Genomic DNA, 12,015 nt, shown 5'->3' on the forward strand with positions numbered 1-12,015 from the left:
AAGGGTAAAATAAGTCCCTTTGTAAAGGATGTTTATGGAGAGAGGTAGGAACAAAAAATGGAGCAGGCCAACTGGGAAAATACCAAGCATTAAAAGTTTCAGGAGAAAGAGACAGAGGGTCATAAACAAACTTAGCTCTGTTAGATTCCACATATTTCTTATAATCAAAATTGGGCTCATTTACTGACCAATCAGAAATAGTAAAAGAAGCATTAAAAGGATAACTTACAGAATGGTTGGCAAAACTACAAGAAGACCATGTAGGAAATTTTTTTTTCAGGGGAAATATGTGTTCAAGTATTATTCATTGTCGAAGGAACAGGTCAATTGAAAAATTTAGGGGGTAAAGTAAAGAAGTAATCTCAAATTTCTTATTCTTAAAAGCAGGAAGCATAATTTTTAGACCCCAAAGACTTCTAGAGATATCAGGTCCTTATTAGGAAGGTAACTTACTCCATCAGGAGAGTCAGCAATCAAAGTATGTTGTGTGAGTAAAAAACAGCCAGTAATTGAGGAAGCAGAATCAGTATAAAAACAAATAGGCAATGAATCAGAAATACCTTCAAATATAATATTGTTAAACTCTTTATATAACAAATACTCATTGCTTTCTCCCCCAATAGCTCCACAGCATCAGTTGTAACTTTAACAAGAGCAAAAATCCCAAGTAGCAAAATGAAACACAGAAGGATCAGGCAAATATGCCCAATATGATGCTGCACAGCAACCAGGAATAAAAAGTAACAATACCTCAATTGTTATCAAAGATACTATAGCAAGAAATAAATTCTCCAGTGAACATGGCAACGCCTGAACCTTAACTAACTCCTCAACATAATTGCTGAGTGACTTTATTTGGCCACAAGTTGGCACTGGTTGTTGAAGAGTGGCTCTTGAAGCATGATGTTTACCAACAGGGTGAGAATTCAGGTACAGTTTCTTTAAAGCTGGAGCTAGGGAATCAGTCTCACAGGATGGAGAAGACATGTCCCTCAGATCAGGCTCTCAGAGAGGATCAGGAGTCTCCACAAACACACTGTTTGCTGTTTGTTACTGAAAGTTCTACTGGGCCAGATGAGAGGCAGCTTTGTGGTAGGGAGTCTGCATTCTGCAGAAACACACAAGCATACCCTCATCCTGAGGTTAACAGTACATCTGGACCCTGCCATGTCCCAGTAAGCAAATCATGCCCTCTGACTAGAGGTTTTGGAGAAGTAGGTGACTTAGTCTCCCAATGTTTTAACATTGGAGAGATTTCTGTCTCCTCTCTATTGAGATGATTTAAGACAAAAAGGCCACGCTTCAATATAAGATGTGGAGAATGATACTCCAGTTCATCTTCTTGCTACATGAAAATACATGCCTTAAGAGTTTGATGGGCTCTCTCCACAATGGCTTGGCCCTGTGGGTTATATGAGATGCCTGTAGTATGTTTAATATTAAATGTCAGACAGAAGTTGGCAAAAGCTTTACTTGTATAAGCAGGAGCATTGTCTGTTTTTAACTGTCATTGCATTCCCAAATCTGAGAAACAAAATATAGATGTTGACTAACATCTTTCACAGCTTCTCCTGTTCTTGCTGAGGTGACTATAGCATGCAAAAAAGTAGCTACACATACATGGACAAAAGAATGCTTGCCAAAAGATGGGACATGAGTAACATCAATTTGCCAAAAATCATTGGGTCTAAGTCCTCTGGGATTTACTCCCATAGGCAAAGAATGATGGGTTTCTGGGCAAACAGAACATTGATGAACAACCTGTCTGGCAGCCTCTTTTGTTAAACCAAACTGATAGCTTAATGCTCAAGAGAGTTCTGATGGTGAATCTTATGACTAGCTACTGTTTGCTCTATAGCTGAGTAAATGTAAGGCCATGTAGCAAGCTCAGCAGCTAGCTGATTACTCTCTGTCAAAGGCCGAGGCAAACTAGTGCCCATAAATAACTTACAATATGTGGGAAAGTTCTACCTTGTAACAAAAGTTGTAACTTAAATAAAAGTGAAGGTATGTAGATTTCTTTAAGGCCAGAGTAGCAGTTTCAATAGCTGGGAACATTTAATTAAGTATTGTGAATCAGAGTAGAGATTAAATGGACAGTCTTGTAACTTAGTAAAGTGAAAAATTACAGCAATTAGTTCTGTCCTCTGTGCAAAAGTTTCAGAAATTTCCTGAGTAAAAGTTTCACCATTGAGGATAGTCATAGCCTTGCCTTTTGCAACCATAGATGGAGAAACCAAGATTTCTGTGACAAAACCAAACATAAATAACACCTTTCCACTAACCCAGCCCGAGAGAGGAAACTAGAAGGAAAACTCCAACACAATGATGCTAGCTACACTCAAGAAAACACAATATATAGTTTCAAACAATTTAAACTAATTGAAAAGAAACCCACAGACACTACCACCAACAACATCAAAATAACAGGAAGTAACAGTAATTGGTCATTGATCTCTTAAAATGAATAGACTCTGTTCCCCAGTAAAAAGACTTAGGCTAACAGAATGGATGCATAAACAGATCCAACGTTCTGCTGTCTACAAGAAACACATCTCAGCAACAAAGACAGTTATTATCTCAGTACAAAGGGCTGAAAAGGGGGTTTCCAACCAAACAGAACTAGAAAATAAGCTACAGTAGCCAAATATACTTTCAACTGAAAGCAATCAAAAAATATAAGGAAGAACACTTCATAATCATCAAAGAAAAATTTACTAAGAACGTGTCTCAATTATGAACATCTATGTCCCAAATGCAAGGACACCCACATTTGTAAAAGAAACATTACTAAAACTTAAGTCACACACTGAACTCCAGAAAATAACAGTGAAAGATTTCAGTACTCCACTCTCACCAATGGACAGGTCATTGAGACAGAAACTAAAGAGAGAAATAACATAACTAACAGAGGTTTTGGTTCAAATGGACTTAATAGATATCTGTCAACATTTCCTTTAAACATAAAAGAATATACCTTCTTTTCAGCCCCTTATGGAACCTTTTCCAAAATTGACCATATAATTGTTCACAAAGCTAGCCTCAACAGATACAAGAAGATTGAAACAACCTCATGCATCTTATCAGATCACTATGGATTAAAGATGTATTTCAACAATGACAGAAATAACAAAGCCGACATATTCATGGAAACTGAACAACTCTCTACTCAATGATCATTGTGTCAGGGAAGAAATAAAGAAGGAAAATAAAGACTTTCTAGAACTTAATGAAAATAAGGCAAAACATACCCAAACTTATGGGGCACAATGAAAGCAGGGCTAAGAAACATTTCATAGCACTAAGTGCCTCTATGAAGAAATCGGAATTCCTCATACTAATGGATTAAAAATATATCTGAAGGCTCTAGAGAAAAAGAAGAAGAAGCAGATATATACAAACTTGGGGCTGAAAACAAACCATTAGAAACAAAGAGAACCGTACAAAGAATCACCAAAACCAAGAGCTGGGAAAATCAGTAAGATAGACAAACTCTTAGCCAAACTAACTAAAAAGCAGAGAGACAAATAAACAAAATCAGAAATGAAAAGGGAGACATAAAAATAGACAGTGAGAAAAGTTAAAGAATAATTCGGTCTTACTTCAAAAGCCTGTACTTCACAAAACTGGAAAGTCTAAATGAAAGGGAAGGTTTTCTGGAAAGATACCAATTAACAAAGCTAAATCAAGAGCAGGTAAACTACTCGAATAGATCTATAACTCATAAGGAAATAAAGGCAATCAGTAAAAGTCTCCCAACCAAAAACAATAACAACAGCAACCACCTTAGGCAAGATGGTTTTAGTACAGAATTCTCTCTGGAACACAGCTTCTTTGTGCTTTCAGGAAACACTTCCCAGAAGATTTCACCTAAGTTATGCTGGTCTCTTCTTAATCACTATCAATCTCTTAGCTCCAGATAACTGGTATCAATTGTCCGAGTCGTTCCTTCTATTCTTGACTCTAAAGCCAGAGCCACATGGCCGAAGCTGCTGAGTTATGTTGCTTGCAGGAGCTGGAACACGCACCTCCTCCATCCTTGTTCTATTACATTATCACTAGCTTTCTGTTTTCCAACTCTTTCACTGCCTAAACTTGGCTGTCCTGGATCTTGTTCTGTAGATTGACCAACTCAGAGATCTGCATGCCTGTCTCCTGGCACTATGTAAAATGTGAATGTATTAAAGGTGGATACCCCCAAGACTGGACTTAAGCTTTTCTTCACCTAGAACTTGCTCTTTCCCAGACTTGCCTTGAGCTCAGAGATCTGCTTGGCTTTATTTCGTGGGATTAAAGATGTGTACCACCCACCATGCCTAGATCTAAATTTAGCTGGGTGGATCTTGCCCCAAAGTCCCACTCCCTTAATCTGCTATCTCCTAGAACACAGGATTCAGCTCCATTTCACTTCCTGGTGCTCCTTTAAAACTCAAACTATGCATTTTGTAGTTTTCCTTTCTAAGCTTACTATGCTTGTTCAAAATGTTCTTCATAAGCTGTAACCAGAGAACAAAATCTCTACTGGGCTTTTTTGAGACTTCCTTTGTCAAAACCATTAATATAAATCTCATTACCTTAGCCTCAGGTAAACTCTTCAGACAAGGGCAAAAAACTGCCACGTTCTTCACCAAAATACCACAAAAACAATCTAGGTACATCACATACTGAAATTCTTCTCCTCTGAAACCTCTAGGGCTAGGTTTGCACAGTTCAAATCATTCAGAGCAACAATGTCTTCCATATTCCTACTAGGATGGCTCATTAAGCCTCACTTAAAACATTCCATGGCTTTCAAAATTCAAACTCCCAAAATCTACATTCTTCTAAACAAAAGCATGGTTGGGCCTATAACAAGACCACCCCAAGTCCCTGGTACCAATTTCTGTCTTAGTTAGGGTTTTGCTGCTGTGAAGATTCCATGACCAAGGCAAGTCTTATAAAGGACAATATTTAATTGGAGTTACATTACAGGTTCAGCAGTTCAGTCCATTATCAAAAATGTGGGAGTATGGCAGAATCTAGACAAGCATGGTAATGGCAGAGTTTAGAGTTCTACATCTTCATCTGAAGGCTGCTAGTAGAAGACTAACCTAACGTTCAGGCAGCTAGGATGAGTGTCTTAAGCCCATGCCCACAGTGACACACCTACTCTGCAAGGACATACCCCCTAATGGTGCCACTCCCTGGACCAAGCATATACAAACCATCACAGGAGAGATGACACTCAGAGGCATCTTCCCCTAAAAGAGAAGAAGGTGAAAGGGTGGGAGAACTTGTGGGAGAAGGTACTAAGGGGATAGGGTGTCTGATATTGGGATGCAAAGTGAATTAATTAATTTAAAATTAATTAGTTTAAAAACAGAAAAGTTCTAGAAAAAAAAAAACGAGAACCAAACTGTGGTACTTACTAATGCATATGAATGACTCATGTTAAACCACAGTGGAAACAGTGCTCAGGTATTGTAAAGCCAGCACAGTGTACTTCTCTTCTCCCTGTCCTTCACTAACTAGTTTCTCCTTTTTATGCCCCTGTTTACTGCAGAGACAGACCACCATGAGTATTCTTATTTAGATGTTTATGGAAATTCTTAAATAGTTTATAGGAATAGTGTTTTGCATAGGGCCTTTGATGTGCTAGGCAGTGATCTGCCTTGAGCTACAACCTTTGAATTTTTTTTTCTGACACTTGTTTGTTTAAAAAGGTTCTTTTTTTGTTTTTGCTTTTGTTTTTTGAGACAGAGTTTCTCTGTGTAGCCCTCGCTGTCCTAGAACTTGCTCTGTAGACCAGGCTGACCTTGAACTCACAGAGAATCACCTGCCTCTTGCCTCAAGTCCTGATATCAAAGATGTGCTGCCACTGCCCATCTTAGTAAAGAATCTTAAAACACAGGGGGAGGGGCTATGAGATGTCTCAGTAAGTAAAGAGGGTTCTTGTCACCAAGTCTGATCCTTTTAACACACAGTTTGTCAGTGATTTCCTCATATACATTGTAACACATAAATGCTCTTCTGTGAACATACACATAACTAATAAATTGTGTAATAAAATGTGAATTGAATCCATCCAAGGCTGAAAGAACAGTCCGTGGCACTTGTCTTTACACAAGTACTCATTATACACGGTTACGATGACTTTGGTGGCTGTCTTATATAACAGTATAAACTATTAAACATAGGAACCCATTCTTCATAGCCTCCTGGTTTTATTTAATTTGGGAGGTATGGAGATAGGATTGACACAATCAACTCCATTTGCGTCTTTTAACCTTCATATATTTCATAATGTTAAAGTATTAATATATACATAAGAAATTCCATCTAAAGACAAGTCTGCCCTTGTCTGAACATTTTGATTCTTCTACTTCTTAAAACAATTTTATATAATATTTTGGAAAAACTTGGACATCCAGGTCTTCCTGATTTTCTGGTTTTGCCTATTTTACTTTTCTTCTCAAAATACTGCCAATCTCTTGAGGACAGAGAAGGAAGACAGTAGAAAATAATATCTGGAAAAGTAAAAGTTGTCTGTAACTTTTTTCTATCTCGGCTGCAGGACGGTTCCTACAGTGAATACCCAGGGCTCTCCCTTTGTAACACGTTCTAGTTACTCCATTCACCATAATGCTAAGGGATTGCATAAGAAAATTATACATAGTGAAGTCAGAGTGGCTTTCATTTTACTCACGGAAAGGTGATAATGAAAGTGCATTTTGTTATAGCTATCAGAAGTTACATATTAACCAAAGGCAATTTGATTTATTAACACCAATTAAAACTTATTCCAAGCCTACAAATTACAACACTTTGGTTGCATGTCCACCACTTAGAAGTACACTGAAAAATACAGGTAAATAAATGAATGAAATAAATCACAATTCAGAGAGTGGTGGCAGATGGACCATATGATGTAGCCATACACATGAATGTTCTGATGTCTGTGTCCTACTAAAATGAGAACATTCTCAGTATCTCAGAGGAATTCATCCTAAGAGTGAGATGATGGCATCAGTGATGAGCTAGTAGTAATCCTGATCTTGAGTTTATTTTGCTACATTGAAACTTTAGTAAAGAAAAGTAGATGTTTCACATCTTCACTAATTTTGCCACTGTCTATCCTACCAAAGACTCTCTCTCTCTCTCTCTCTCTCTCTCTCTCTCTCTCTCTCTCTCTCTCTCTCTCTTTTTCTCTCTCTCTCTCTTTTTCCTCCCTCTCTCATCCTCTCTATTACCCTCTCTACTCCAACTCCCTCTTTTTAATAAATCTTGTCACTTTAAAAGACTGCCATGACCTCCTCACATTCAAATCTTTACCCATAATTATTCTTACATATTATAGTTTCCAATTATTGTTATGCCCTAAATTATATTGATAATTTATCCAAGACTTCAGCTCAGTTTTTGTTCCAAGAGTATTCAATGTAATTAATAGATTAAAAATATTCGAATTTCACTTTAAAACTTAGTTATAAAGGCCTTCTTACGCACAAAAAAAATATACTAGATCACTTCATTTGCTTACACTTGTTTATAGACTATTAATATCATGGTCACACAACTGTTTTGAATAAAACAATTTGAATATTCTAGCCACATTTGTGTAGCCTTTTCCCTCCTACATAAGGAGTAATTAATCATATAACTTAAGGTAGAGTTTAGACAGTTGCCATATCATTTAATAGAAACTCAGGGCTGGGGAAGTTGCTGTATCTAATTAATGGTGTGAACATTTCTAGATTTATTAACACTTATATGTGGTGGGAGAAGGCAATCTGAGTCATTTTATAGCCAGATTTCAATTTTCATGCAGTTGTATTCTTGCTATCATAATCATTGCTGAAACAATATTAGTATTTTCTAGATAAAAGTCATTTAAACTAAAACAAACAAAACCTTTGAGGAAGCATCTCTCTTAATTTGTTCAGACCATGACAAAGCCTCTAAGAAGTTAAAAATAGAGTCTCTACAGGTCAAAAGACACACCTATTTGCTAAGCAGGGTAATAAAGATGAGAATTACTTCCTGCTTTCTGGAAACATTCCACAGGAGTAAGTTTAATGTTTATTTCCAGAGGGGAGATACATAGGTTTGCAAGAAAGCCTGAATGAAGATCAGGCATCTTCATCTGAGGGTTTCTTAGGTTTGAGTCTACTTTCTGTTACAGTCACAGACACTTGACACTAATAAGATTACAAGAAGAAAAGGTTGGCTTTAGCTCTGTTTTAGAGATCCCATTCTGTGACTGATTTTCAGAACACTGAGGTGAGAAGTGAATGCAGGAACAAAGCTTCCGCTCCTGATCTGAAAAAAACGGCTTTAACTCTGATCAAGACATTAAGTCATGGTTTTCATTTTGGCTGCCATAAATGAAATCAGATGCAGATGAGTTTTTCATTAGCCCTTGTAATTATGCAACACATCTGTCGCCTGCAACATATAAGTGTTCCAAAGAAAACCAATGAAGACAGCCAATGTGCCACAATAAGTCTGTCTTATCCATCCTTAATCAAATTCTAAGGAACCAGAAAGTTGAGATAGTTACTTTCTGTATCATTTGCTAAGGATGAGCAAATGACAAGCTCGCATCAGATTAAGTTCAAAAGCATCCTGATGTGCTTCACTGTGGTATAACGGTTTAATGGACCTTATCAGTTCTACTCGGTCTATGTCACAGAAGCAACAAAAAAGAGCCAGTTCCCACAGTGATGTTCATCAAAGTGACCACACTACAATGTCAGCTGACCTCCAGCTCTCTTGATTTAGAAACTGTCACCTGAAGATCTGTGTTCACTAAACTGGGAGTCTGCTTTTGAGTCTAAGACAATAGCACTAGCATGAAAGTAGTTTTAGAGGTCAAAGTCAAAAGTTGTCTATTAACTTGCATGGGGTTAGGGTTTGGTGGGAGCACAAATTTATTCATTAAATTTTAGATTCAAAATTTCCTCTTCCATACTTATATCACAGCAGTCTTTCTTTGTTACATTTCATTCCAAGATATGCTTTTTTTTTTTTCTTTCAAAACCCTCTTTAAAGCTTATCCTTCATGGAAACCACTAAGAAGTACTGCTGTCAACTTGAGGTATAGTTGGAACCTCTTGGTCCACAGTAGCCAATTATGTGTATATATGAGCAGTTGTTTTCCAAAAGTGTACTTCTTCCAGTTGTGCTGGCGCATACCAATACCAGTATGATATACTGAAAGGAGGAATTTCATGAGTCAGAAGACTACCACTGTTAAGGCAGTCTTCCTTCACCTGAATATTTTCAAATGAAAATGGTGGAGGCCTTAGTGTATAGGGTCAAGGACCAACCCTATTTTCCTACTTCACAAACTTCACAGCATCTCTTGAATTGAAGTAAGCACAAATTGTCTGCACAAATTTTAACTGACCTGTCCACAGCTATAACTCATACTCTTTTCTTCACCAAACTGCATGTCTTCCACATCTTTCTGATTCAGATTCTATTCTCTCATTGGAAACCCAGATAAAGGGAGTGAGCAGCAGCCATGCCACAGCCTGGATGCTATACTCCCTTGAATTTCATCTGCCAAACAGAATAGGGCACACTTTTTAATCCAGTCTGGTTTAAAATTTCAGGGCATGAGTAGAATGTAGCCAGCTAGTTTGTCATGAATTGTCTCTAGGCTAATTCCAATAGAGTCTGTGTTCCCCTCAGAAACTTCCTCCCTGACATATCATCATCAAAATACTGTTTGTCACATGCTCACTAGAACGATTCTTCCACATTCCTTCCACAAAGCAGTTCTAAATTCTATGAACCACATGAACCACAGAGAGGTTTTAGTACAGCAGTGACCCCGTTCTTGGAATTAATCTTTTATTTAATTTTACTGTAGTCAGATTTCTGGTAGAAGCATCTTAAGGGAGAAGAGGAATGCCTTTGGATCACAGTTTTAGAAGACAGAATTATCACAACAGGAAAGACATGATGGTAAGAGTGGTTCAGAGCCTGAAGTTATAGCACCATGAGTGTGATGTGGTAAATCATATCTATCCCCTTAGCTGTCAGAAATCGGAAAAGAAACTCTAGTCAGTACACAGACTGAGTTATAACCCATAATGCTTACACAAAGCAACCCATTTTCTTTAGAGAGACCCCTCCACCAAATTCATAAGTGTTTCATGGTGTCACAAAATAGCTCAACCACATGCAGACCAAGTGTTCAAATACACTGTCTAGGGTGTGGATTGTTAGAGCATTTCATACCCAACTTCTACCCTCATGCCCTCTGCCAAGCCCTTTACCACAAAGCAAAACTCCCAGCCCTTAGCATTTATAAATTCTTCTTTGCAACTTAAGGATTACATACTGCGAACATGCATAGCTTCTCGTCTCAATATCTTAGACCCCCAATAATTGGTAATCATATTAGGACTTATACTTTCTGACTCTCTGCTTTCATTTATTAAATATTTTATATTTCTTGTGTGTATGTGTGTGTGTGTGTGTGTGTGTGTGTGTGTGTGTGAGAGAGAGAGAGAGAGAGAGAGAGAAGAGAGAGAGAGAGAGAGATTACATATACATGTAAATTTGTACTATGTGTGTACATGTCCTACACAGGCTAAAAGACAGTGTCAGACGCTCTGGAACTGGAGCTAAAGATGATTGTAATCTGTCTTCTGTGGGTCTAGCAATTGCTCCTAACCACTGAGTCATTCCTACCCTACTAATCTCATTTTTAATTCGATTTCTCTATTCTTAGCTCACTGCTAGCACACTTGTCGTTACTATGCTCCCTGTATGGGTCAGAAATGTTATGGGGAACTTACCAGAGATGACTACTCAGACACAGTGTATAGCCAATTAAAAGTCTTTACTTTATCTAGCAGGCTGGGACCCTACCCAAGAGTTTGAGAATCAGGTTCCAGTTTCCAGAACACTGGGTTTGTACAGGCAGAGACTGTGTTTTGGTTCTGACTCAGCAGCTGCAGGGGGGCTTTGCAGAAGTAAACAGTTTGAAGCAAGCAGTTTTAATAGAAAATAAGATAATCTGTTCACTGGAGGGGGTTCCGCCCAAACAAACAGTTTTAACAAAGGCTAAGATTAAGTTGGCTAGGACATCCTGACCTTTGGTTCCTGAACAGAGTTGGGTAGTTTTCCACCCCCATGCTCTATCAAGATCAGATTATAGTTAAACTAGGAATGAATGCTCAACAAAAATAGAAGAAATTCCTCACTGTCTTGCCCTGTAACAAAGGTCTGCTAAAATCTAAACATATATATATATATATGAAATTATAAAATTAAGGCCACCAGTGGTAAAAGTTTGTGTTCTGTGCACACTCCCTCAGCTTAGTCTCAAGTAGTTATGTAAGACTGGCAGGCTACTAAGCACTTGAAGTTATATTAGAGCTATAACTTTAGGTAGAAATTCCAGGGAAGAATATTTTCTACTTTAGAACATTTCTGAATGAGCAAACACCAAGTTTTTAAAAACATGTAATATACATGAATACCAAGAGGGGGGAAATAACATCCAAGACTGATTCTAACTGCCCATCAGTTGTTACTCTAATTTTGCAATCTATTTTGCATGGCCAACACATTACAATCACTCTTGCATTTAAACATAAAATAGATAAATAAAGTAGCATAGCAACTAGATATATTAAGAAAAATTTGATAAACTGGAAAGTTGATTTGAAATTAACAGGAAATACTTCAATTAGATTCTAACCCTCTCCTGACCTCCTGACCCCGTAAAAAGGTTACAGAAAGGACACACTAGTGCAGTATTTGAACAGAAAACAGTGTAACTTTTTTTATAAATTTATTTTATAAACTTATAAATCAACTCAACCACAGAGAAAATATTAACAAAATTGTAAATGATATTCTGTAGGCCACATTCCAGAATAGTCTGGGCTTAATAAAAAAAATGTTACAATAAAAATAACTTCATAACATAAGAAACAGATCCTCTTAAATAACATATAGAAGAAGTTGGAAATCCAGTGTAAGCCATATTTTTTAGAATTACAAAAAAAGTAGCAA

The sequence above is a fragment of the Grammomys surdaster genome, unplaced genomic scaffold (genome assembly GCF_004785775.1).
Source record: "Grammomys surdaster isolate TR1022 unplaced genomic scaffold, NIH_TR_1.0 242, whole genome shotgun sequence".
Taxonomy (NCBI): Eukaryota; Metazoa; Chordata; class Mammalia; order Rodentia; family Muridae; genus Grammomys; species Grammomys surdaster.